The sequence below is a fragment of the Rana temporaria genome, chromosome 6 (genome assembly GCF_905171775.1).
Source record: "Rana temporaria chromosome 6, aRanTem1.1, whole genome shotgun sequence".
NCBI classification, from domain to species: domain Eukaryota; kingdom Metazoa; phylum Chordata; class Amphibia; order Anura; family Ranidae; genus Rana; species Rana temporaria.
The window spans coordinates 142873219-142896578 of record NC_053494.1 but is presented as its reverse complement, the minus strand read 5'-3'; the positions used below and the strand labels follow the sequence as shown (position 1 = coordinate 142896578).

The 23360-nt window shown below is 40.8% G+C and overlaps 1 protein-coding gene across 1 annotated transcript in view; it reads right to left on the bottom strand.

Moving 5' to 3' along the window:
• Window positions 1–23360, bottom strand: part of SPAG16 (sperm associated antigen 16) — a 1251920-nt gene that overhangs the window by 664261 nt on the left and 564299 nt on the right. The window lies entirely within an intron of this gene.

The window sequence follows — 23360 nt, the reverse complement described above, 5'->3', positions numbered from 1 at the left end:
GTATGGGGCTTTAGGCCCATCACTCTTACACCCTGCTCGTCACCAAAATGTGATAAAAGCTTTAGCAAATTAAGGTAATTTAAAAGTTGAATTGATTTGCCATATGCATCTTTTATTAGAAAATATCTGATTATTTTGCCATGATGTTTTTTTAGGCACCTCTTATAATGGAGGACAACTGTCCCCCAATTGTGCTCTTGTGTTGTCAACCTGTTATTGTACCCCTTTAAAAGTCTATAAGTGGAAACCTCAACACACATTGTTATGGCATGGTCTTCTGTTGCCACAATCAGGAAACTGGTCCAGTGCAATAATCTGCAAGCGCATGCAGATAGTGAGGTGCAAAAAGAATAGAAAGGGGTGATTTGGACATTTTATGAAAAAAGGCAGATGCCAATTTAATTTAAATATTTTTGTTTTAAACATTTTAAATGAAGACAAAGAGGTTAACAGAGAAATTGACAAACTTTTAGCACTACCTTCCCTTCCTACAATAGTACTGACCAGCCTGATTTCTACACCGACCACGACACTAACCTACCCGATTCCTACACTGACCTACCTGACTACTACACCAAACTACCTGATCCCTACACTAAGTGTCACTATTCCCCGGTGACAGCACTGACAGAGGCCTCTGATGAAGTCACGTGACGTGACGCAACGCGTAAGGCATCGAAAAGACGTGACCGGAAGTGACGCATCTACCCGATCACACAGCCGTTTTCTCGCTGTTCGTTTGGTTCAGGCTCTGTTAAGTTGAACCTTGTTTTGTTTTATTTTACTTTGTGGACGCTATTAAATCCATCTTGAATTACTTCACTATTGGAGTTCTTTCCGTTTATTTTGGGTCATCTTAAGTGCTTTTGCACACGGAGCATCCATTTTTTTGAAGACCGCAGCAGCAGGCATAGCTAGAAGGACGCTATTTCCATAATCTACATGCCCCCAGCTGTTGTCACTACAGGAAAGGTGAGGAGGATTCGTTTCTCGGGATACATTCCATCTGTGGAGATACCATGCTGTCATTGCATGTGGGTGAGGTAAGCGCACTGTGAGCTCAGCTGCTTATGAGGATTGTTTCATCACTCTGCACGGATATCCAGTCACCGTTTGGAATTTCCAACCACTCCTGTTTTTTTAGGAATTGTCACATATGAACTATTGGCACAATTGGTGTTTCTATTTTGTTTTATTTTCAGCATCATACCCACACACTGGATTATCGATATCCATTGTGCCTACTCGTCACTGTATGTCACTTAAAGCGGGAGTTCACCCATTTTTTTAAAAAAAAAAATCTCCCCTTAGCTTCCTGCTCGTTCGGTCTAGGGGAATCGGCTATTTATATTAAAATATGAGCAGTACTTACCCGTTTTCGAGCTGCATCTTCTTCCGTCGCTTCCGGGTATGGGTCTTCGGGAGCGGGCGTTCCTTCTTGATTGACATTCTTCCGAGAGGCTTCCGACGGTCGCATCCATCGCGTCACTCGTAGCCGAAAGAAGCTGAACGTCGGTGCGGCTCTATACTGCGCCTGCGCACCGACGTTCGGCTTCTTTCGGAAAATCGTGACGCGATGGATGCGACCGTCGGAAGCCTCTCGGAAGCCTGTCAATCAAGAAGGAACGCCCATTCCCGAAGCCCATACCCGGAAGCGACGGAGAGGATGCGTCTCGTAAACAGGTAAGTACTGCACATATTTTAAAATAAATAGCCGATTCCCCTAGTAATAACGAGCAGGAATCTAAGGGGGAAAAGTGCCCTCTAAGGGTGAACCCCCGCTTTAAGTGTTATTAACTTTTGCATCACCTTGGAGTTCACTCTCTATTAGAGCTATTCCTTAAATTGGACATTTCACTGTTATTCAATTTTCTTTACACTATTGTTTTTGCGCTCATCAATCACCTTTATTCATATCATTTATTTGTTGTTATTGCAATTTTAGATTTGAGCAGCATTAATTTATTTATTATTTCATCTTTAAGCATTTATTTTCCACCCTTCACTTTGGGTTATTGGCTAGCGCTTTAGTTCCCCCCCTTTTTATATTTGCACACTCCTTTTCTCCTGCTCTATTTTCCTATTTTCAGATACTTTTCACTTGTTTTACAAAATGCAGTTTCCAATAAATGAGAGTACATAGCACAGGACTCAGAGAAGCCAAACTGTTCTGCGCAGTGATGTTCTCGGTCTCTTATGGAAATATAGGAGCATAATGACATACTAAGAAGGAGGTGTCAAAAACTTGACCATTGAGCTGTCCATCCAGCAGGGCTGAAGCCAAGAGGTTATACAGAACCGCTGGTCCTTAACTGTGCCTGCACAGAAGCTGGAAAGATCTGGAAAAGCCAAAACAGTTTTGCAATGTATGCACTATTTTTAACCTGCAATTATATAGCTGGATTCAAGTAGCCCGCCACATCTTTGCGGCGGCGTAGCGTATCGTATTTACACTATGCCGCCGTAAGTTAGCTAGGCAAGTGCTGTATTCACAAAGTACTTGCCTGCTAAGTTACGGAGGCGTAGCGTAAATGCGGCCGGCGTAAGCGCGCCTAATTCAAATTAGGCTGAGGGGGCGTGTTTTATGTTAATGGGGGGTGACCTGACGTGATTGACGTTTTTTTTTAAGAACGGCGCATGCGCTGTCCGTGTACATATCCCAGTGTGCATTGCGGCAAAGTACGCAGCAAGGACGTATTGGTTTCGACGTGGACGTAAATTACGTCCAGCCCTATTCACGGACGGCTTACGCAAACAACGTAAAATGTTCTAATTTTGACGTGGGAACGACGGTCATACTTAACATTGGCTACGCCACCTAGGGGGCATGTTTATCTTTAGGTGGTGTATCCCTTACAAAAACGGCGTATCTTTACTGCGACGGGCAGACGTACGTTGTGAATAGGCGTATCTAGTGATTTACATATTCTATGCCGAACGCAATGGAAGCGCCACCTAGCGGCCAGCCTAAATATTGCACCCTAAGATACGACGGCGCAAGCCGTCGTATCTTAGATAGGTTTAAATGTATCTCAGTTTGAGAATACACTTAAACTTAGGTCGGCGCAGATTCCGAGTTAGGTCGGCATATCTACTGATACGCCAGCCTAACTCTCCGTGAATCCACCTAATAGTGTTTGCACAACATAGAAGTGCTTGTAAAATGTAAAAAACAAAAAACACAACACAAAAACCCAAGCTCCGATTTAGGTATATATTTAAAGTTGAAGTTGTGTATAGGAGTATACTAAATACTATGGGCCAGATCCACAAAAATGGGCGTATATTTAGGTGGGCGTAGCGCATCTCATATGCGCTACGCCGCCGTAAATCTGAGTGGCTCCTGGGGTTCCTCAAAGAACTTTCTCCCATATGCGGGCCGGCGTAACGTAAATCTGCCGGCGTAAGCCCGCGTAATTCAAAGTAGGCTTGGAGTGGGAGTGTTGTATGGTAATCTGGTATGACCCCACGTAAATTTACGCTTTTTACGAATGGCGCATGCGCCGTCCGTGGACGTATCCCAGTGCGCATGCGCAAAATCACGTCGCAAATAGTCAATGCTTTCGACGTGAACGTAACTTACCCATAGCCCTTTTCGCGAACGATTTACGCAAACAACGGAAAATTCGACGCTGTCCCGACGTCCATACCTAACATTGCGTACACCTAATAGAGGCAGGGGTAACGTTACGCCGAAAAAAGACTTACGTAAACGACGTAAAAAAAATGCGCCGGGCGGACGTACGTTTGAGAATCGGCGTTTGTAGCTAATTTGCATACTCCACGCGGAAATCAACGGAAGCGCCACCTAGCGGCCAGCGTAAATATGCACCCAAGATCCGACGGCGTACTAAGACGTACGTCAGTCGGATCTAGCCCACATTCAGGCACATCGTAGAACTTACGCAGCGTATCTATTGATAGTAAGTTCTTTGTGGATCTGGCTCTATATGTTGTTTAGTGTTATGCAAGATTCCCTTAGCTGCAAAATGGTTAAGAGTTAAATTGGAATATTTTCCGATGTTCAAATAAGTCATAATCTCTGTAATTTTCGCAAATTGCCCCTGTTAGGTATGAGCTCCCATGAAAAAAATTATGAATTGTGTTTCTTTTTCTAGTCCATTCCTCCCTGGTATGTCCATAACACAAATGACTGGCTGAATGCTCTCATCATTTTGCTCCCTCAGGTCACTCCTCGTGACAATAACTTCAGAACTCAATGCTTCTCTGACTTCGGGCACTAAAATGGATCCATTCCCTTGTTGCAAATTGCTTTGCCTCCATGTTTCCAACAGAGATATCAGACTTGGGAATCGTGCGACGATGCCTTGAGAGTATCTCTGGCTGACGGGAGCTATCTAGCCGAGACACCTGGCTGCTTTCTGTGTGCTTTATCATAACCATTCATCAGGTTCCATTACAGAGATATCTGTATGTCTGAAACAGAGCTAAGAGAAACTGAAAATGAGAAAGTGGCAAAGAAAAAAAGAATTGCACTTGAATCCCATCAAAACTTTGTGCCAGTCCTTGACAACAGTAAGGAATGAAGTACATGCATATAACACACACACACACACACACACACACACACACACACACACACACACACATATATATATATATATATATATATATATATATATATATATATATATATATATATATTACACACACACGGTACTGTGCAATAGTTTTAGGCAGATGTGAAGGAATGCTATTAAGTTAGACTGCTTTAAAAAATATATATTCTGTTTATTTTTATCAATCTACAAAATATAAAGTGAGCAAACACAGGAGCATTCGAGGAGAATTCCAGAGATGGGACCGAAGGTTTCAGTTTCACCTTGCAGAAAGTCTCCCATTTGATGTTGATAAATAGAGCTTATTACACGCCTAAGCGTCTGTTCAAGTAAGGAAGAAGATTAGATGATAAATGTCCTAGATGCCAGGGGTCTGGAGACCTTATACACATGGTGTGGCGTTGCCCAAAGCTGTATCGATATTGGGTGGGAGTGCTTAATACCTTGAGTGATAAATTTGGAACATCTGTGGAGATGGAGGCCACACTATGTGTATTGGGGTATAGGAAAGTACGGGAGGAGAAGAAGAGCACCACAGTTGTAATATTGAGATGCTTGTTTCAAGCCAGAAAATTAATAGCCATGAGATGACAGGCGACAATAACCCCAGCAGTAAGGGAATGGATCAGGGTAATAAATGAGACGATTTGCAAAGAAAGAGCAGTCTACATAAAAAGAGTAAATCTTAAGGAATTTGAGGAGATGTGGAAGCCATGGCTGGAAAAAAGAGGTGTCCCTCTCTAGAGGGTAAGAGTAATAGTAGGGTTGGAGAATGACCAAAATAGAATATCTGACTGAAAAGGCACATGTTTTATAACTCAGTAGAGTCATGGTTATCGTAGCCCTGTGATTTAGCTGGGGTAGGGGAGACAGCCGGGTGAGTGAATTGATCTATGAAACCAATGGTAAAGAGACTAATGGAGTAGTGTTAAGTAGGGAGGAATAGAGGGCGGGGGGTAATGAGAAATAGTATAATTGTAATATCGGAATTAGGTAAAATAATATATAGACTTCCTGACCCGGCTGTTTCTTCTACTCCAGAAGATGTTTTTGCTTTTTCTCCTTTTTTTTTTTTTCCAGTATGCCATATAAGGTGTTCTCACTTTTTGTATATCTACTAAGATTATGATGCAAGGAATAATTGTTTTCCTTTTTTAATGAAATGTTAATATTTGAATGAGAAAAAAAGAATAAAGAATGAATATTTAAAAAAAAGTGAGCGAACAGCAAAAAAAATGTGAATCAAATACACTTGCACAGTTTTGGTAGGAGCTTTGTAGGTACATTGGGCCAGATTCACAGAGCAGATACTACGGCGTATCTCCTGATACGCCGTCGTATCTGTTGTTCTATCTATGCGACTCATAGAATCAGTTACGCATAGATAGCCAGAAGATCCGACAGGTGTAATTGTTTTACACTGTCGGATCTTAGGATGCAATACCGTGGCCGCTGCTGGGGGGAGTTTGCGTCGTAATACAGAGTCGTTACATCGTCGCGAGTGTTAGATTTCCGTTGCAAAGATAGGGCACCTTTAACATTGTGTAAAAGTACTCCACCATGTTAAAGTATGCCCATCTTTCCCGCGTCGCTTTTGATTTATTTTTTTATTTTTTATTTTTCCCGGCGCAAGTCTTTTTTTCATGTCGCAATTTACAAAACGTCGGCGCGTCGTAATATGCGGAAAGCACGTCGGGAAATTTGCGACGGGAGCATGCGCAGTACGTCCGGCGCGGGAGCGCGCCTAATTTAAATGGTACCCGCCCCATTTGAATTGGGCCGCCTTGGGCCGGACCTGTTTACGATACACCGCCGCAAATTTCCAGGTAAGTGCTTTGTGGATCGGGCACTAAATCGGAAAATTTGCGGCGGTGTAACATAAACGGGTTACGTTACGCTGCGCCGCTGGACTGTGAATCTGGCCCATTGTTCCAAACATATCATTGTTCCACAGATCTGTAAATGAAGGCTGCCTCAAATCCTTGCGTCTCTTCCTGTAACTGGATCTTCATGTAGGACAATAACCCCAAACATACATCTATTGTTGGGTACTATCTTCTGCTTAAAAAAAAAATAAGGGGTCCTGGAAGTGATGATTTTGTTCCCTCAGAACCCTGATCTCAAAGTCTTTGAGCCTGTCTCAAATTACATGAATATATACATATGTATATATTTGTGTACGACTGTGTGTCCCAAGGGTGTTAAGATCCTGCAGGGTAAATGACCGCACCAGACAGGAAGACACTGGCTGCAAAAAGTGCCTAGAGGCGATTCAGTTTCTATGTGTAGCGCTATACAAGTCACTCATTCATTCATTCAGACAGAAGGATTTAAGGCAGCCTACATCCACATAAGATCTGTGGTTAGTTCTCCAAAATGTTTGGGACAATCTACCTGCCAAGTTCCATCAATGAGCGTGTGCAAGTGTACCCAGAGGAATTGATGCTGTTTTGAAGGCAAAAGGGTGGTCACACCAAATATAAATTTGATTTGGATTTCTCTTCTGTTCATTTACTTTCCATTTTGTTAATTGATATAAACAAACTAATAACACTTCTATTTCTGAAAGCATTCTTAATTTTTTTTAAAAAGGTTTTTATTTGCCAAGTATACAAAGAAGATAACAGAGTACACAGGGTACAATCAAAATTGTAAACATCCCTAAATTGTAGGGATAGAAAAAAAAATTCCCCTTTTTCTCTATCTCTACATGCAGTATCATTTCAGAAACAATCATAGGATGGATATGCAAGTGCAAATAGCATTTTTCTGCCGTATTCATATTCATATAAAACATTGCACTCCAGTCATAGGTGTACAGTACATTACATCAACTTATAGTATGAAGAATAGACACAGAGCACTGAAAAAAAACAGGTCAAAGAATACAGACCAAAAAATAAAAACAACAAAGGAACAAGAACATAAACCATGGAGGTAAGCACCTCCTAATCCAGTGTGTCGTGTGCTGCCATCTCCCCGACCCCTAAAGTACTCCCCCTTATCAATTCACATTGAGCCATGTCCAATTTAACCAAAGATAAGTTCCCCCTAAACATCCCCAGGAGTAGTGTCCTTGGAGTCCACCCATCTACCCCATACATTATGAATTTTTTTCCTACTGCCTATCGCCTCATAAGTCATTTTATACAGTGCGATATTTGTATTAACCAGACCCTTCTAAGCAGAGTAAGATAATCCCTCTTCACCCAGTTTAGGACAATCAACTTCCTGACATAGTAAAAGAGCAGCCTCAAGAATGTTCGCATATTATTACTCATTACTTCATCTTCTATAATACCTAGGAGGCCCAAACGTGGACTACATATGTTCGGGAGATCAAAAGTATCCGCGATAAACTGGGTCACCTGCGACCACAATGGACTATTCTGTTACACTCCCACACTATGTGAATAAACGTACATTCCGACAAGTAGGGTCATCTCTTCTGCCCATCCTATATAATCTGTGTGGTGTGTAGTACATTTGGTGCAGGTACCTCAGTTGTATTAGTTTGTCCCTAGCAGAAATTACTTTAGGTAGATAAGACGTCAAAACCCCCTCCCACTGTGTTTCAGTCAATTCAGGAATCACATCAGTCCATTTGAGTCTCAATTTCTCCTCCCTCGGCCGCTTCCTTCCCATGAGTACAGCATAACAGAAATTTGTTTGGTGTGTTCAGGTTCTAAAATCAGTACTTCCAACTTAGTGTTTTCCAAAACAACAGGCCCCACACCAAATTGAGCATGAGCATTAGCAAGAGCACCTCCTCCCATTACACCTTACTTACAATTGCCATAGCTGGCATCACAGAGCAATAGAAAGGTGTAGGGTAAGAGGGGGTGGTCCAGTAACATGAAGCTGTATTGTTAATTGCCTAATAAAGTACTGCAGTTGTGTGGATATTTGATCAAGAAAAACCAGAGGCAGCGATTAGACACCTGGACTTTGGGGCCACATTACATGGTAAGGTAAGCCCATGGATTGATTTTAAGACTTAAGAGATGGTTTAGAAATATTAATGTGCATGTGGGGCCACCAGTAATAAATCTACACATGTCAAAGGTATCTTATCATAGGGCCTTCTATATCAGGGGAATCTGGTTAACATATTTTTAAGAGGCACTTGGTGAGCTGACACTGAACAGTGATATCCAGATCTTACTTTTTCTATAAAGTTATATGAGAAGGCCTCATTGCTAGATCATCTGTATAGACTAAGTCACTATGTTAACAAAGAATACAGTAATCCAGCCATTATTTCATGGGTTCTAAACAAAATATAATCCCGTAAACATTTACTGTCGGCTTTTAGATGAAAATAATAAACTCACAAAGACTGAAAACTGGCATGTTCACTGAGCTAAATGTATAGCAGGATGCCCCCTGAGGTGTTGGAACCTCATTACACAATTCTTTCAAAGCCCAGGAAGTCTAAGACTAATCAAACAGCATGTGGTTTGTTGATGAATATTTGTTTAGCTGTTTAATCTTTGCGCAGTCTACTGTAACACAAACGCCATTATTTTTGTAATGCACTGCCACAGTGTCCAATTAGTTTAACTCGGAAAATGCCAATATCGCATTGCTGGGTTTTACTTTAGTACACTTGGCTGGTGATTAAAGTGAACTGATCTGCCCAGTTTAAGCTCCTTTCTGGACTTGGCGAATTCATAGATAACAGATAGCCTCAAATATCTGCCAGGCACGGTCTACTCCTTTATTTTCATATTTCCACTATGTTTTTTACAAAATGTTTCACCTCATATGCTTTTCCAAAGTCAGTAATTTATCAAGTAAATATAATTTAAACAAAGAAGGATAGTCCCCAAAGGGTACTTGTACCAATAACAATTCACTAGGGATAGATAGATAGATAGATAGATAGATAGATAGATAGATAGATATATAGATAGATAGATACTTTAATGACAACTTCAGCTAAACACCTAATTCCTTCCCAGTCCAAATGATGCCAAGAGGAAATGGGAGAACCATGTCTGCAACTGTTTTAGCGATGGTCAGTAAGGGAGGAGATGTTCACTGTCCGGGACCACTTAAGGTATTACAAACCAAGAATATAGTTAGAACCTGTGTAGTTTGGTAAATGCATTCAGCATTCTGATGGAATTCCTCAGAAAAATAGTCCGATGGGGCATACACAATGTCGGAATTTTCGATGGAAAAAGTCAGTCTGACCTTTCCATCGGAAATTCCGATCGTGTGTACGGGGCTTTAGACTCCTTTTCTTAACATCAGGAAACCCGGACCAGCCAAGAACTGAGCCACTGGCTATAGCTTTCTGACTACTCTCCTAGAAGTGTGCTTGAAACTACTGTTTACGTAGCAGTATATTCTCTGCATCATCTGATCATGCAAACCCATGCTATGCTGGTCACTTGTAAGTCATCACCATAAAGATGTCCTGTTGGTGCCTGGAGACCTTGTATGTACACTTAGGCCCATATTCTCAAAGGCGATACGACAGCGTATCTCCAGATACGCCGTTGTATCTCCGAGTCTGAGCCGTCGTATCTATGCGCCTGATTCATAGAATCAGTTACGCATAGATTTCTATTAGATGCGACCGGTGTAAGTCTCTTACGCCGTCGGATCTTAACTGCATATTTACGCTGGCCGCCTTTATGGGTCAAATAAGAGGAAGATCCTTATAATACCAAATCTCACTTAGCTTCCCTGAACACCTCCTGCCCTGAGAATGAATAGGGTTACCCTACCTTCACCAGTAATTGTTACTCTACAGACACTGCAGAACACTTACCTGGCCAAAAGGTTTACTTTCTACAAGACTTGACCCCTTAATTCTTTTCTTTGGAAACCTTGCATTTCCTCCTGTTCTGCACCACTCTCACTTCATCACATGGCACAGGATTGAAAGGGTTCTGATCAATGGAGTACTACAACATGACAAACTACCTATGCAAGCACAGATTGTCTTTTTGCCACAAATCAACAGACAGCAAGTTTAGAGTATCCCCAACTGCCCCAATACTTAAAATCCCTATTATCACAGTACCAGATCCTATACAGAATTAAAAAAACACTTCACTCAGGTTGACCTGAACATACTATTTCAATAACTTACAACCTCCTGCTTAAAGAAACTCACCTTCAAACCCCTAACTTTATTTTTTAACTGGGGAGGAGCTTGACAGTGGAATATGACTGGGATAAATCACAAGAACAACATTTTTAAATTCTATCCAGATCCTTCTTTACATGCCCAACACTTCTCTACAAAACTATAAAACTAATACCTCTGTACCATAAACCTGCTGGAGTCACATTTTAGCACCGGTGAAAATGTCTCCTATTTGGGGAACATGCCCCTTAATTACACCATTTTGGGACAAAATCCTGAAACTCTGCCATATGTTAACTGCCGACACTCTACCCAGTATCGCTCAACTCACATTGGTATCTATGACCCCTAGATTTTATAAACATATCAAAAGACATCTGTTTTGTCACTTTCTTGTCTCTGCTTGTGCCATTATATCTTGACACTGGCATAGAACAGACACGTCCCTGCTTTCAGAGGTGCATGTGTAATAGACTTCATCTACCAGATGGAGCAGATGTTCTCCTGGGAAAGAGACACTACAGAAACATTTCCGATCATATGGTCCACATGGGTTTATTTCAAATACTCCACAGATTTCACATCACAATGTATAACAGAATATTGCTCAAAGAAATATGGGAATCTTGTGTGGCACTCCATCAGCCTTTCCCCTACCACCCTATCCATGTACACTCCTTATCAACACCCTTTTCCCTTCTTTTTTCTCTCAATTAAAAAAAAATATATAATTTTCTGTATTGCTCTCTCAACCCATCTATTTTTATTATTCCCCCCCATTATAGCTTTCTCAGCAGTAAAAGGCAATCACATATGGAAACCTGTTATGCATTTATTATTATAGTTACTTATAAAGTGCTGTCAATTTACGCAGCGCTTCACATATATTTCACATTCACATCAGTCATTTACCTGTAGAGCAAATATCCTAAACCTTATGGGCCAGATTCACAAAGGGGATACGACGGCGTATCTCTTGATACGCCGTCGTATCTCTGTTTCTATCTATGCAACTGATTCATAGAAGTTTCATCCAAACAAAGACATCGATAAATTTGAAGTCTTTATCGATATAGAGAAACACATTAGGAAACTTAATATTAAAAAACATTTTGCAAGTAATCTCCAGGAATCTAGACCCAAAAGCCCGGAAAAATTTATTCATAGCGGCCTGAGGAATCAGTCTGTTTTTAACCCGCATCGAGGCTCCAATCACTATATTGAAGTCTTTCGTACCCTAGTCCAGGACGATATACGTGATTTAAAAGTTGTTCCTTCCAACTCCTCAAAACACTTCAGAGAAGCCATTAAAACAATAGAAAGTAACAAAAATATTGTGGTTAGACCGGCCGATAAGGGCGGAGGCCTTGTGATTCTCAAAAAAGATTATTATCAAGAAATGCAAAATCAATTAGATGATAGGAAAACTTATCAGCCCCTTGGGTGTGATCCCACATTTAGGCTCAGTAATTTGCTGATTGTTTGGGTAAACGAGGGACTCGAAAGAGGTATCCTAAACCCAAAAGAGGCCGATTATATTGTTTTACATGCACCCAGGATTCCAGTCCTATACACCCTACCTAAGATCCATAAGAATAAGGTGAATCCCCCTGGTAGACCTATAATCAGCGGGATAGGTTCCCTGTTTTCTCGGTTAGGAGAGTACCTTGATGGTTTCTTCAAGCCACTGGTTTCACAGAGTCCATCATACTTAAAAGATAGTAGAGATTTGATATTGGCACTACAAACGTTACCAGCCACTGAACATACGATTATGGTAACGGTGGACATTGAATCGCTCTACACAAACATTAGACATACTGATGCTCTGGTTGCCCTTCGTTGGGCTTTAAATAAGTTTTCTAAGCTAAAAAAGGTACAAATCAATTATCTGATAAGGGGACCTGAACTAGCGATGCAAAATAATTATTTCTGGGCAAATAATCAGTTTTTTAATCAAGTTGGTGGTGTAGCCATGGGTGCACGTTATGCACCTAGCTTCGCGAATGTTGTTTTAAATAAGTGGGAACACGAAACAATTTTTTCAAATCGACCCAAGCCATTGAGATTCTATAAGCGCTATATCGATGACATTGTCCTTTTTTGGGAGGGATCTGAAGAAAATCTAAAGATTTTTATTACACAAATGAACCAAAACAAGTATGGTCTTACGTTTGTAGCTGAAACTAGTATGTCCTCTGTAAATTATCTGGATCTTACCATAAAAAAGAGTGGCTTCAAATTCATAACGCTTACCTATTTCAAGCCCACAGATAGGAATGGGTTTGTACCCACCCATAGTTGCCACCATCCATCCTGGATAGGGGCAGTCCCTAAAGGACAATTTATGAGGTTGAAACGCAACTGTGACATTGAAGAAGATTTTGAGACTCAGGCCAAGCTTCTAACCACCAGATTTCTAGAGAAAGGGTATTCTGAGGTAACATTGAAACAAGCTTATGACCAAGTGGCAGTTTTGGACAGACAATCACTGTTGGTCCCTAAACCCAAGAAAGAATATAAAAATGAAGTACCTTTCATCTCTGGGTTTCATAGGCAATATCGCCAAGTTGAATCAGTGTTTAAACGTCACTGGCACATTTTGAGGAAAGATAGAGATCTTATTACATCCATCCCAAAAGTGCCAAAATGTATTTATAAGAGGGCTCCAGGCCTGAGGAATAAAATTGCTCCCAATGTTCCCGATCCACCAAGGAAGTTGGTCACCTTCTTGGATGGATCTGGTTTCCACCATTGCACAAGATGCAAGGCCTGTAGAACCACACGTAATCCTGGTGATAAAAAGAAAAAAAACGGAGTTCAGATCCAATGTGACGGGGGAATCTTTCAAAATTAAACCCCTGATCACATGTGCATCTGATCACGTTACATACGTGATCGAATGCCCATGTAATTTACAGTACGTGGGAAGGACTACACGTCAATTAAAGATCCGTATTAATGAACATTTAAAGAATATTAAAAAGAGTTTTCCTAACCACAGTGTGTCAAAACATTTTGCCAGCCACCATGATAGTGACCCTAGTCTCTGCACTTTTTATGGTATAGATAAAATCGATAGAAATTGGCGAGGCACACACATGCTGAGGAGTGTTTCTCAAAACGAAATGAAATGGGTACATAAATTACGTACCATGCAACCATCAGGATTAAACGTTGAACTAGATCTCAACTGTTTTTTGACTGATGACTAACCCAATTTTCTGCCAATTTTATTCCGAGAATTTTTTAGAACAAAAATTCTCTTTTTTACTATCCTCTTTACTTATTATACAGTTTTGTCTTACAATGTCATAATTTTAATTTTTCTAATTTTTCACATTTTTTATATATATATTTATCATGAATTAGGATCAGATTGTATCACATTTTTTAGTTTGGAATGATGTTTATTTTTATGGCTTGATTTTTATTGATGGTTGGATGTTGGATAAAAGATGCACTTCCAGAGGGAGTCAGGGAAACTCCCTTTGCTTGGGTTTTTCCTTTTTTCTTATATTGTTGTTAATGTCCATATTTATGGTCTAGTGTAATAATATCTCTGGTCCTATCATAGGCCATGATGTATTCAATTGATGTATTGAGAGCCACTTTGTATTTCATCTGAATTACATTTCAGTGACCTTGCACGTCCGGAGGGATGCGAGAGTAGCGGTTTAGTAAAAACCATGCTATTTCTTTGCTGTTTTTTTTAGTTTAAATTGCGGGGTTTATATGATTAATTTTATAGTCCTATATGTATAATATACTTTTGTTCAAAGAATCCAAGATATAGGACCTGTTTATATGTGTGCTGTATACCTGTGAGTGCTATCGCGGCACCGAGGCTGAACTTAAAATTGATTTTCCATTTGACCAATGACCGGCCCGTACTTACTACAAATACCATGATGCTTTAGTGACCAGGTACGCCCCCCTGATGACGTTAGCATAACGAAACGTATGTCGGAGGCAGACCTGGTCACGTGACGTCCCCCCTGCGCTGTGGAGTGTCGGCAAGGATCCATTGGCGGTGAGACAGCGGCGGCTTCCACCCCCCTTTTGAATCCCAAATTTGAAACCGCAGATTGGCGGTGACAAGTCCGTAGCCTCAGTGCCGGGTGGGCACCCTCTAAAGTAAGAGGCCAATTGGCTGTTTTTATGTTTTTTAAAATACTTTTAATAAACGTTATCACGCTATTGGTTTTCCTGGCTTTCTTCTCTTGCATAAAATATCCCATGTGGAGCTCCTGGATCTGTCCATTGGTTGTCCATATCCTCATGTGCGCAGGCACAACCCTGCACAAGCTGGTTTGACCACTTTTTCATTAAACTGGTCAACTAGCTCTGGTAAGAGCAATTTAATATCAAGCACCTTGGGTGGAATTGAAGTTATTAAGAGCGGTGGTGGCACTTTCTCTCCTTATAAGAAAATCACAACGAACAAAGTGGACTGCAATAATTTTCCTTATTGTGTGGGACTTATATATTCACATTGATCACATTGGAATTTTCACGCTGTGTTTTTTCTGAATGTGCAGCGCTGTCTGCAATATATGGGACTTTATTTTATTTTTCTCATTTTATATATCTTTTTATTCAATTATTCACTAGGGAGTGTTAATTAATTGCCAATCATAGTGGATTGGTTCACGGCACTATACATAGTATTTGTATGGGCTTAGCGCCCTCTATTTTCTATTTTCATTTATGTACAATTTTTTATTGTTTTTGAGGAGCAGCTAATATTATTGTTCACTAATTATAATTTTGGTGAGTTAGGCGCGGAATTTTTTACCTTACACACATAGATATCCCTAAGATCCGACAGGTGTAATTGTTTTACACTGTCGGATCTTAGGATGCAGTACCGCGGCCGCCGCTGGGGGGAGTTTGCGTCGTAAACCAGCGTCGGGTATGCAAATTAGGAGTTACGGCGATCCACGACGGATTTTCGCGTTCGCTACCTCGCCGCTAGTCTAGTTTCCCGTCGCAAATTTAGTCATCGTTTTGGGTGCCCTAACTTTAGTCAGCAATCGTATTGCTGTCTAAAGTATGGCTGTCGTTCCTGCTTCGAAATTTCAAATTTAACGTCGTTTGCGCAACACGTCCAGGTATATGGAAGTACGCTACGCGTGTCGCCGTTCGAAAAAATTACGTCACGGCGCGCTAAGCACGACGGGAATTGCGAAACGGAGCATGCGCAGTAGGTCCGGCGCGGGAGCGCGCCTAATTTAAATTGCACACGCCCATTTGAATTGGCCCGCCTTGCGCCGGAGGCCGCCGGCGTAGTTTTCATCGCAAGTGCTTTGTGAATCAGGCACTTGCGATGAAAACTTGCGGCGTTGTAACGTATCTACGATGCGTTGTAACGTATCTACGATACGTTACGCCGCCGCGATTCTTCGTGAATCTGGCCCTATGTTCATGGGGAAAGGATGACACACACCATGCTCTACTTGTTTCTTATCTCTTTGTGGTGACACATAGTATTAAACAGATATGCTATAACATGCTCCGATTTGTATGCATCAAATAAAATATGATTCATCACATTATGTAATGTCTTTGCTGATAAGGAATCATATATTTAAATGTTCATTCCTTCCTTTTTCTGTATAATGCTAAATCTCAATAAACAGAGATTAAATATCAAAGAATATAGTTGACTGCACTTTAGCAATTTAGATGAGAAAGATGCTGCATGAGAGGCCCCAAATATCTAACAAAAAGTTAATCATTGGTGTAGATTATAATGTTAATGAATAAGTAATAGACATGTGCATTCGTTTTCGTTGGAATGCATTTTCGTCCGAAAATCTTGTTTTTTTGTTATCGTTTTAACAAACGATAACGAAAGCGCAATAAACGAATACCAAAAGATCCAACATGAAAAATGCTTTATTTTCGTTTTGTTGCGGTAAAAATTCGATATAGAGAGATTCGACATTATAGAGAAAAGATTCGACATTACAGAGAATAGATTTCGATTTACGAGAAAATAGATTCGACATTATTACTAGTCATACAACATTAGAATTCTTGTAGGCGGAATATTCGAAAGGAAATGTACGATTCGACGTAAAGTTTTGACGTTCCGTCGAATATTCTTTTGACCATTCGACAGAAACCAAGAATTATTGGATTTCCGGACGAAAGCTATTCCCCAACGAAATAAATCAAAACGATTTTCGGGAATAACTAAATAAATTTATTTTCCAAACGAAAACGAAAAAAACAAAACAAAATGTTCCAGTCTGCACATGTCGAATAAGTAATAAAGCATAGGTATTTTTTTTTAATAAAACAACCCTTTTAAGATCTTTCCATATTATTACCTTTTATTTTATGGCCTATGTTATTATGGAAGCCATGCATAATTGTGCTACTGCTTCCACTGCAGACAGACTTGGCATATACAGTATACACAGCATGCTTGGTGATGGGTTAAGACAGCCTAGTTTTTCAGTTTGTATTAAAAGCCCAGGCATTGTCTTACATTCTTTATGTTAACAAGCTGGATCTATGGCAGTTTTTCTCCTAGGACTGTAGCAGCATTAACCTTGGCACAGTGTCTGCACAGGATTCCAGGAGAGGCCTGTTCAGCACGGTCTAATGTTCTCTCCATCAAGGTGTCAGGAAACTATAAGGTATTAGTTTACCGGCAAGCGGTGGACATCTATTCCTGCCACTGACAGTGATGGGGCCATTGTGTTTTGATTTAGATTGACACTGCTAATCTGCATGCTAGACACTGGGAGATTGAGAGGCTTGTTGTTAAGTGTACTCACTTGTACAAGGAAGAGCCTAATCAAACATTAAATGCCTACCTTTGTGACCTTGGAAAAATGTTTCCTCTTTAAATGCTTCTAGGATTTCAAGAAAAAAATCACTTAAAATGAGTTCACTGCTAATAAGCATATAGACTGTACTGTCTATTTGCACTTTTGTATTTTTAATTTTGAGCTGCTGAAGAAAAAAAGCACTTAAAGTTGAACTTGGTTCCAAGTATAGTGCCTTGAAAAAGTTTTCATACCTTTTGACATTTTCCACATTTTGTCATGTTACAACCAAAAATGTAAATGTATTTAATTGGGGTTTTATGTGATAGACCAACACAGTGGTACATAATTGTGAAGTGGAAGGAAAATGAAAAATGTTTATTTAATTTTTACAAATAAATATCTGAAAAAAGTGTGGCATGCATTTGTATTCAGCCCCCTTTACTCTGATACCCTTAACTAAAATCTAGTGGCACCAATTGCCTTCAGAAGTCATCAAATTAATAAATAGAGTCCAGCTGAGTGCAATTTAATCTCAGTATAAATACAGCTGTTCTGTGAAGCCCTCAGAGATTTGTTAGAGAACCTTGGTGAACAAACCGCATCATGAAGGCCAAGGAACACACCAGACAGGTCAGCGGTGTGTCTCCGTGTTGCAACACCTCCGGTGGCGTCAAACGCTGCTGCGAGCAACATGCGTGCCAGCCCTCTTCCCTGCTCCTACAGGGACCATGAGTGATTGAGCTGCTGGTACCAGTGTGCATAGGGACACACTGCTGCAGGACTTATCTTCCCCATGCTGACACAGTTTTACCTCGATGTAAGGGTTTATTATTTGTATTATCATGTCTACACAGTGTGCACTCAGAAGACACCTCTTCCTTTGCTTTTTGGTTACAACTGACATTTGGTTGCAACAATTACATAGTACCAGAGCCTTTCATAGCAGCCCGGGACAACAATCTGTATTCTTGTACTTAGACAGTGCTGTGCCCTGTCATGGTGTAAAAGGGTTAGGTATTCCCATGCACTGGTTGTTCAGTAAATCCTGGTTTGGTTCTTGGAGCTTGGAGGCTCTGTAGAGACTTGGGAGGGATGAAGCCTCCAATCCCAAGTTCATGTTTTAGAGTTGATGCATGTTGCGCACAAAATACTAAAGGAACAATTGATTGTGTGCCAAAGAGATGGCAAGAAACAATGACGTGAATAATCCTTTGTGATGTTCGAAACTTTTTTTTTTAAAATATAGCGAGCTGCTGAACCCTGAGAAGCGCTACTTTGAGCCAATTTCTCTTGAGATGATCTCAACCACTTTTGGCGCATCACAATGATGACATTGTGTAATACTGTACCCTATATATCGATCTTATCTGAATCCACAGATAACAGTGGCAGTAAGGTCATTAAAAACAACATAATCGGAGGTTATAATGATAAAGCATTTTAGAAAAAAAAAAACTCCACCCTTTAAAACATTTTTTTTTTTGTGGCACCACACTAGTGGGCTGAGATAAAAACAAACTTAAACCTCAGTTTTCCAGGGTTTATTATTGTACAATTTGTTAATGTAATGACCTCGGACAAATTGCGACTTTATCTTAATGCATTCCCCGCATTAAGGTAAAAAACATTTTACAGCTTACTGTCCCTGCCCCACCTCCCTAAATACTTACCGCAATTGATCCAGCACTGCTGGATTTCTTTTCTTCCTCTTCACACAGGGACTCGGGCAGCAGTAAGAGCCAATGACTGTTAGAAAACAGGGGGTGAGGCCAAGCCAGGATTGCGCACACCCATATGCCCCCATAGCAAGCAATTTACTATGGGGAACACAGACAAGAGGAGGAGCCAAGATTACTGGCAGGGGAACCCAGAAGAGGAGGTTCAGGCCTGCTGTATGAAATACCATTGGACAGAGCAGGTGAGTAGAACATGTTTATTATAATAATTTTTTTAAAAAAGGCCTTTAATAACTCTTTAACCACTTAAGACCATTATGCAGGTTAAGGACCTTGCCCCTTTTTGCGATTCGGCACTGCATCGCTTTAACTGACAATTGCACGGCCGTACGACGTGGCTCCCAAACAAAATTGGCGTCCTTTTTTTCCCACTAATAGAGCTTTCTTTTGGTGATATTTGATCACCTCTGCAGTTATTTTTTGCGCTATAAACAAAAATATAGCGTCAATTTTGAAAAAAATTCTATATTTTTTACTTTTTGCTATAATAAATATCCCAAAAAAAAAAAAAAAAAAATTATATATATATATATATATATATATATATATATATATATATATATATATACAAATCCTCAGTTTATGATATGTATTCTTCTACTTATGTTTGGTAAAAAAAAATAGCAATAAGCGTTTATTGATTGGTTTGCGCAAAAGTTATGGCGTTTATAATAGGGGATAGTTTTATGGCATTATTATTAATATTTTTTTTTTTACTAGTAATGGCGGCGATCAGCGATTTTTTCTTGACTGCGACATTATGGCGGACACATCGGACACATTTTTGGAACCATTGTCATTTTCACAGCGAAAAGTGCTATAAAAATGCAATGTTTACTGTGAAAATGACAATGGCAGTGAAAGGGGTTAACCACTATGGGGCGCTAAGGGGTTAAGTGTGCCCTAAGGGAGTGATTATTACTGTAGGGGGGTGTGGCTGTAGGTGTGACATCACTGATCGTCGTTCAATATAACAGGGAACAGACAATCAGTGTCACTGCCACAGAGAAGAACGAGGAAGGTGTTTTTACACTCACCTCTCCCCGTTCTTCAGCTCCTGTGACCGATCGTGGGACACCGGCGGCGATCGGGTACGCGGGTCCCATGGGCGCGGTCACGGAGCTTCGGACCGGGTCGCAAATGCGCCGCCAGCGGCGTGCGCACGACCCACGGCTGTACACTTAAAGGGCAACGTACCTGTACGTGCCTGTGCCCAGCCGTGCCATTCTGCCGACGTATATTGGCGTTGGGCGGTCCTTAAGTGGTTAAAAGTGTCCAAACAGTAACCCGATGATACCTTTTAAATTCCTCCTGAAATATAGCAGTGCACCTCCTGTGCCTACAGCCTTAAAGTTGTTAATCCACAGTGTGAGATCATCTAAAATGCTGCTGCCTTTGGCTGATAGTTTGATAACATTTGGAGTAAGATTTCATGGTGTCGCCACTGTGCTTCTCAGTTTTCTTTGCTGGAGAGGAAGCTGTACATCAGGGGTGCCCAACCAGTGGCCCGGGGGCCACATGTGGCCCACAGAGCCCTCTAACGTGGCCTGTGACCTCCTGCCCTGGGATGGTGGGTTGACAAGCCCAGATCACGGTTTGCCGATCTGCCGTCCCAGAGCATCAGTTTTGTGAATGAAGCCAGCAGTAGCACAAGCAAGCGACTGTGTAGCAGAGCCACATAAGCTTCCTGTATAGCACTGGCTCCTGTCATAGGCACAGAGTGATGCCAAATGCACTTTGTCTGGGGCCACAACATCCGGTGATACCTGAATGGAAGGCTTATTAAAGGTAAGTTTATTACTAAAATCACAGTGAATAAATGGGCATATCTGTTCCACAGTGGTAACTGGGCTGCTTTCAAACTGATCCGCAGGTGCAGCTTGGTGCCAACTTGTGTCCACTTGTAATAGCTTAGTATTCTATAATATGCCTTAAGGTTTGATATTAAATGAATCCTTCTCAATGTGCTGGTTTACTGGCTGCCTCCGGCTTCTACTTACTGGAACAATGACCCAGTACAATCGATTAGGATAGACTGATATCAGAACTATACTATATAAACTATAGAAGCCAGCAATATAACCAGAGAACTAGCATTATCAAAGGGGACAGGTAAGCAATGATAGCTTACATGTGTTATGTTCCCTTTAACAAATAGGTTGAGGGGGAAACGTGTGCTGTAATGGATCATTTGAGAGAGAAATCATTTGCAAAATATATTTCAAGTTGAATCTGCAGAAAAGTGATTTTCATTTATTTTTTTATCTTTGGTTTGCAGAGTGGCCGAGATTAGTTCTCTGCCTAGAGAAAAGCTTTACATGCATGCATGCACCAAGAGCTCTAGAGCCATGTGTTCAGGAGACAGCTCATTTTACAATACATGACAAGCATTATGGAAATAGATAGTGACAGTGGAAAGAAATGCATTCTCCAGCAGCGGCTCCTATTTCCTCACCTCTGCTCCCCGCTCAAAGGGAGCCTTTTGGAGGGGTCACGTCAGGCTGAGACTACCTGTCTTAATAATGGAAGACCCATTTTCTAGTAATACGCTGCCTCAGCTTGCAGCCCACACAGGGGCTTCACCTATCGGAAGGATCATTTATTTGTGATATGTTACAGCAGTCACAAAGCTCTGGACAAATCTTTAAAAATGTAAAACAAATCATCCCCTGCAATAAAGTTAAACGCCGGAGAATGTTATATAGTAATCTAATGCAGGAAATAGTTTGCATTTTCCTTTTAATGTTAAATAAAATTATTAACAAGTAGATTCCTCTGCAGTATGTTGTCATAACTGTTTTCTTCCCCCTCTAGCAAAAGCATCAAGCAAACTGTGCGAGTCAAACTAAAGCCAATTTATAAAAAATACAGCAAGGAATACCAAACAAAAGTGGAACAGTTACGCAAGGTCTACCAATCCAGGTGTACCTTGAAAATACTGCAACAACCAGACAAGAACAAAAATCAGGTGGGACCACTGACTGTTTTTTTTTTCTCTAAATCAGAAGACCATGACCCAAATTTTCATTTCAGCTGTGTCTGGGGTGCCATTAAAGCAATCTGCATCAATGCCGTTTAGTGGAATCGTTATGATTCTGATGGATTCTCTTTTATTGATTGCATGATTTTAAGCCTATGACTGCTTCATAGGCACTGGTAGTCTAGTACTGTACCAGTCAAAGATTATCACAGATTAACAAGACTAGTTTTGTAAGAAATCAGTATGCGATTCAATGACTTTCTTCTTGATCAGTATACAACATATTCTAGATCATTGTTTCTCAACCCTCATGCCGCGTACACACGATCATTTTTCGGCATGAAAAAAACATTGTTTTTCAAAAACGTAATTTAAAATGATCGTGTGTGGGCTTCACATCACATTTCAGGTTCTGAGAAAAAAAATTGAACATGCTGCATTTTTTTAACGTCGTTTTAAACCAAGTTGTTTTTCGGGTTGTAAAAAATGATCGTGTGGGCTAAAACGACGTAAAAAACCTGCGCATGCTCAGAAGCAAGTTATGAGATGGGAGCGCTCGTTCTGGTAAAACTACCGTTCATAATGGAGTAAGCACATTCATCACGCTGTAACAGACAAAAAAGCGCAAATCGTCTTTTACTAACACGGAATCAGCTAAAGCAGCCCAAAGGCGAATGGAACTTCCCCTTTATAGTGCCATCGTACGTGTTGTACGTCACCGCGCTTTGCTAGATCATTTCTTAAAAACGATGGTGTGTAGGCAACATCGTTTTAATGATGAAGTTGGGAAAACAGGGGCAGATCCACAAAAGTATTACGCCGGCTTATCTCTTGATACGCCGCGTAATTTCAAATTTTGCGCGTCGTATCTTTGTTTTGTATCTTCAAAACAAGATACGACGGCATCTCGGCTAGATCCGACAGGTGTACGTCTTAGTACGCCGTCGGATCTAAGCTGCAATTCTTCGGCGGCCACTAGGTGGCGTTTCCGTCGAATTCCGCGTCGAGTATGCAAATTAGCTAGTTACAGCGATCCACGAATGTACGTCCGGCCGGCGCATTTTTTTACGTTGTTTGTGTTCGGGTTTTTCCGGCGTATAGTTAAAGCTACTATGAGGCGTACTCAATGTTAAGTATGGCCGTCCTTCCCGCGTAGAAATTTGAAATGTTTACGTC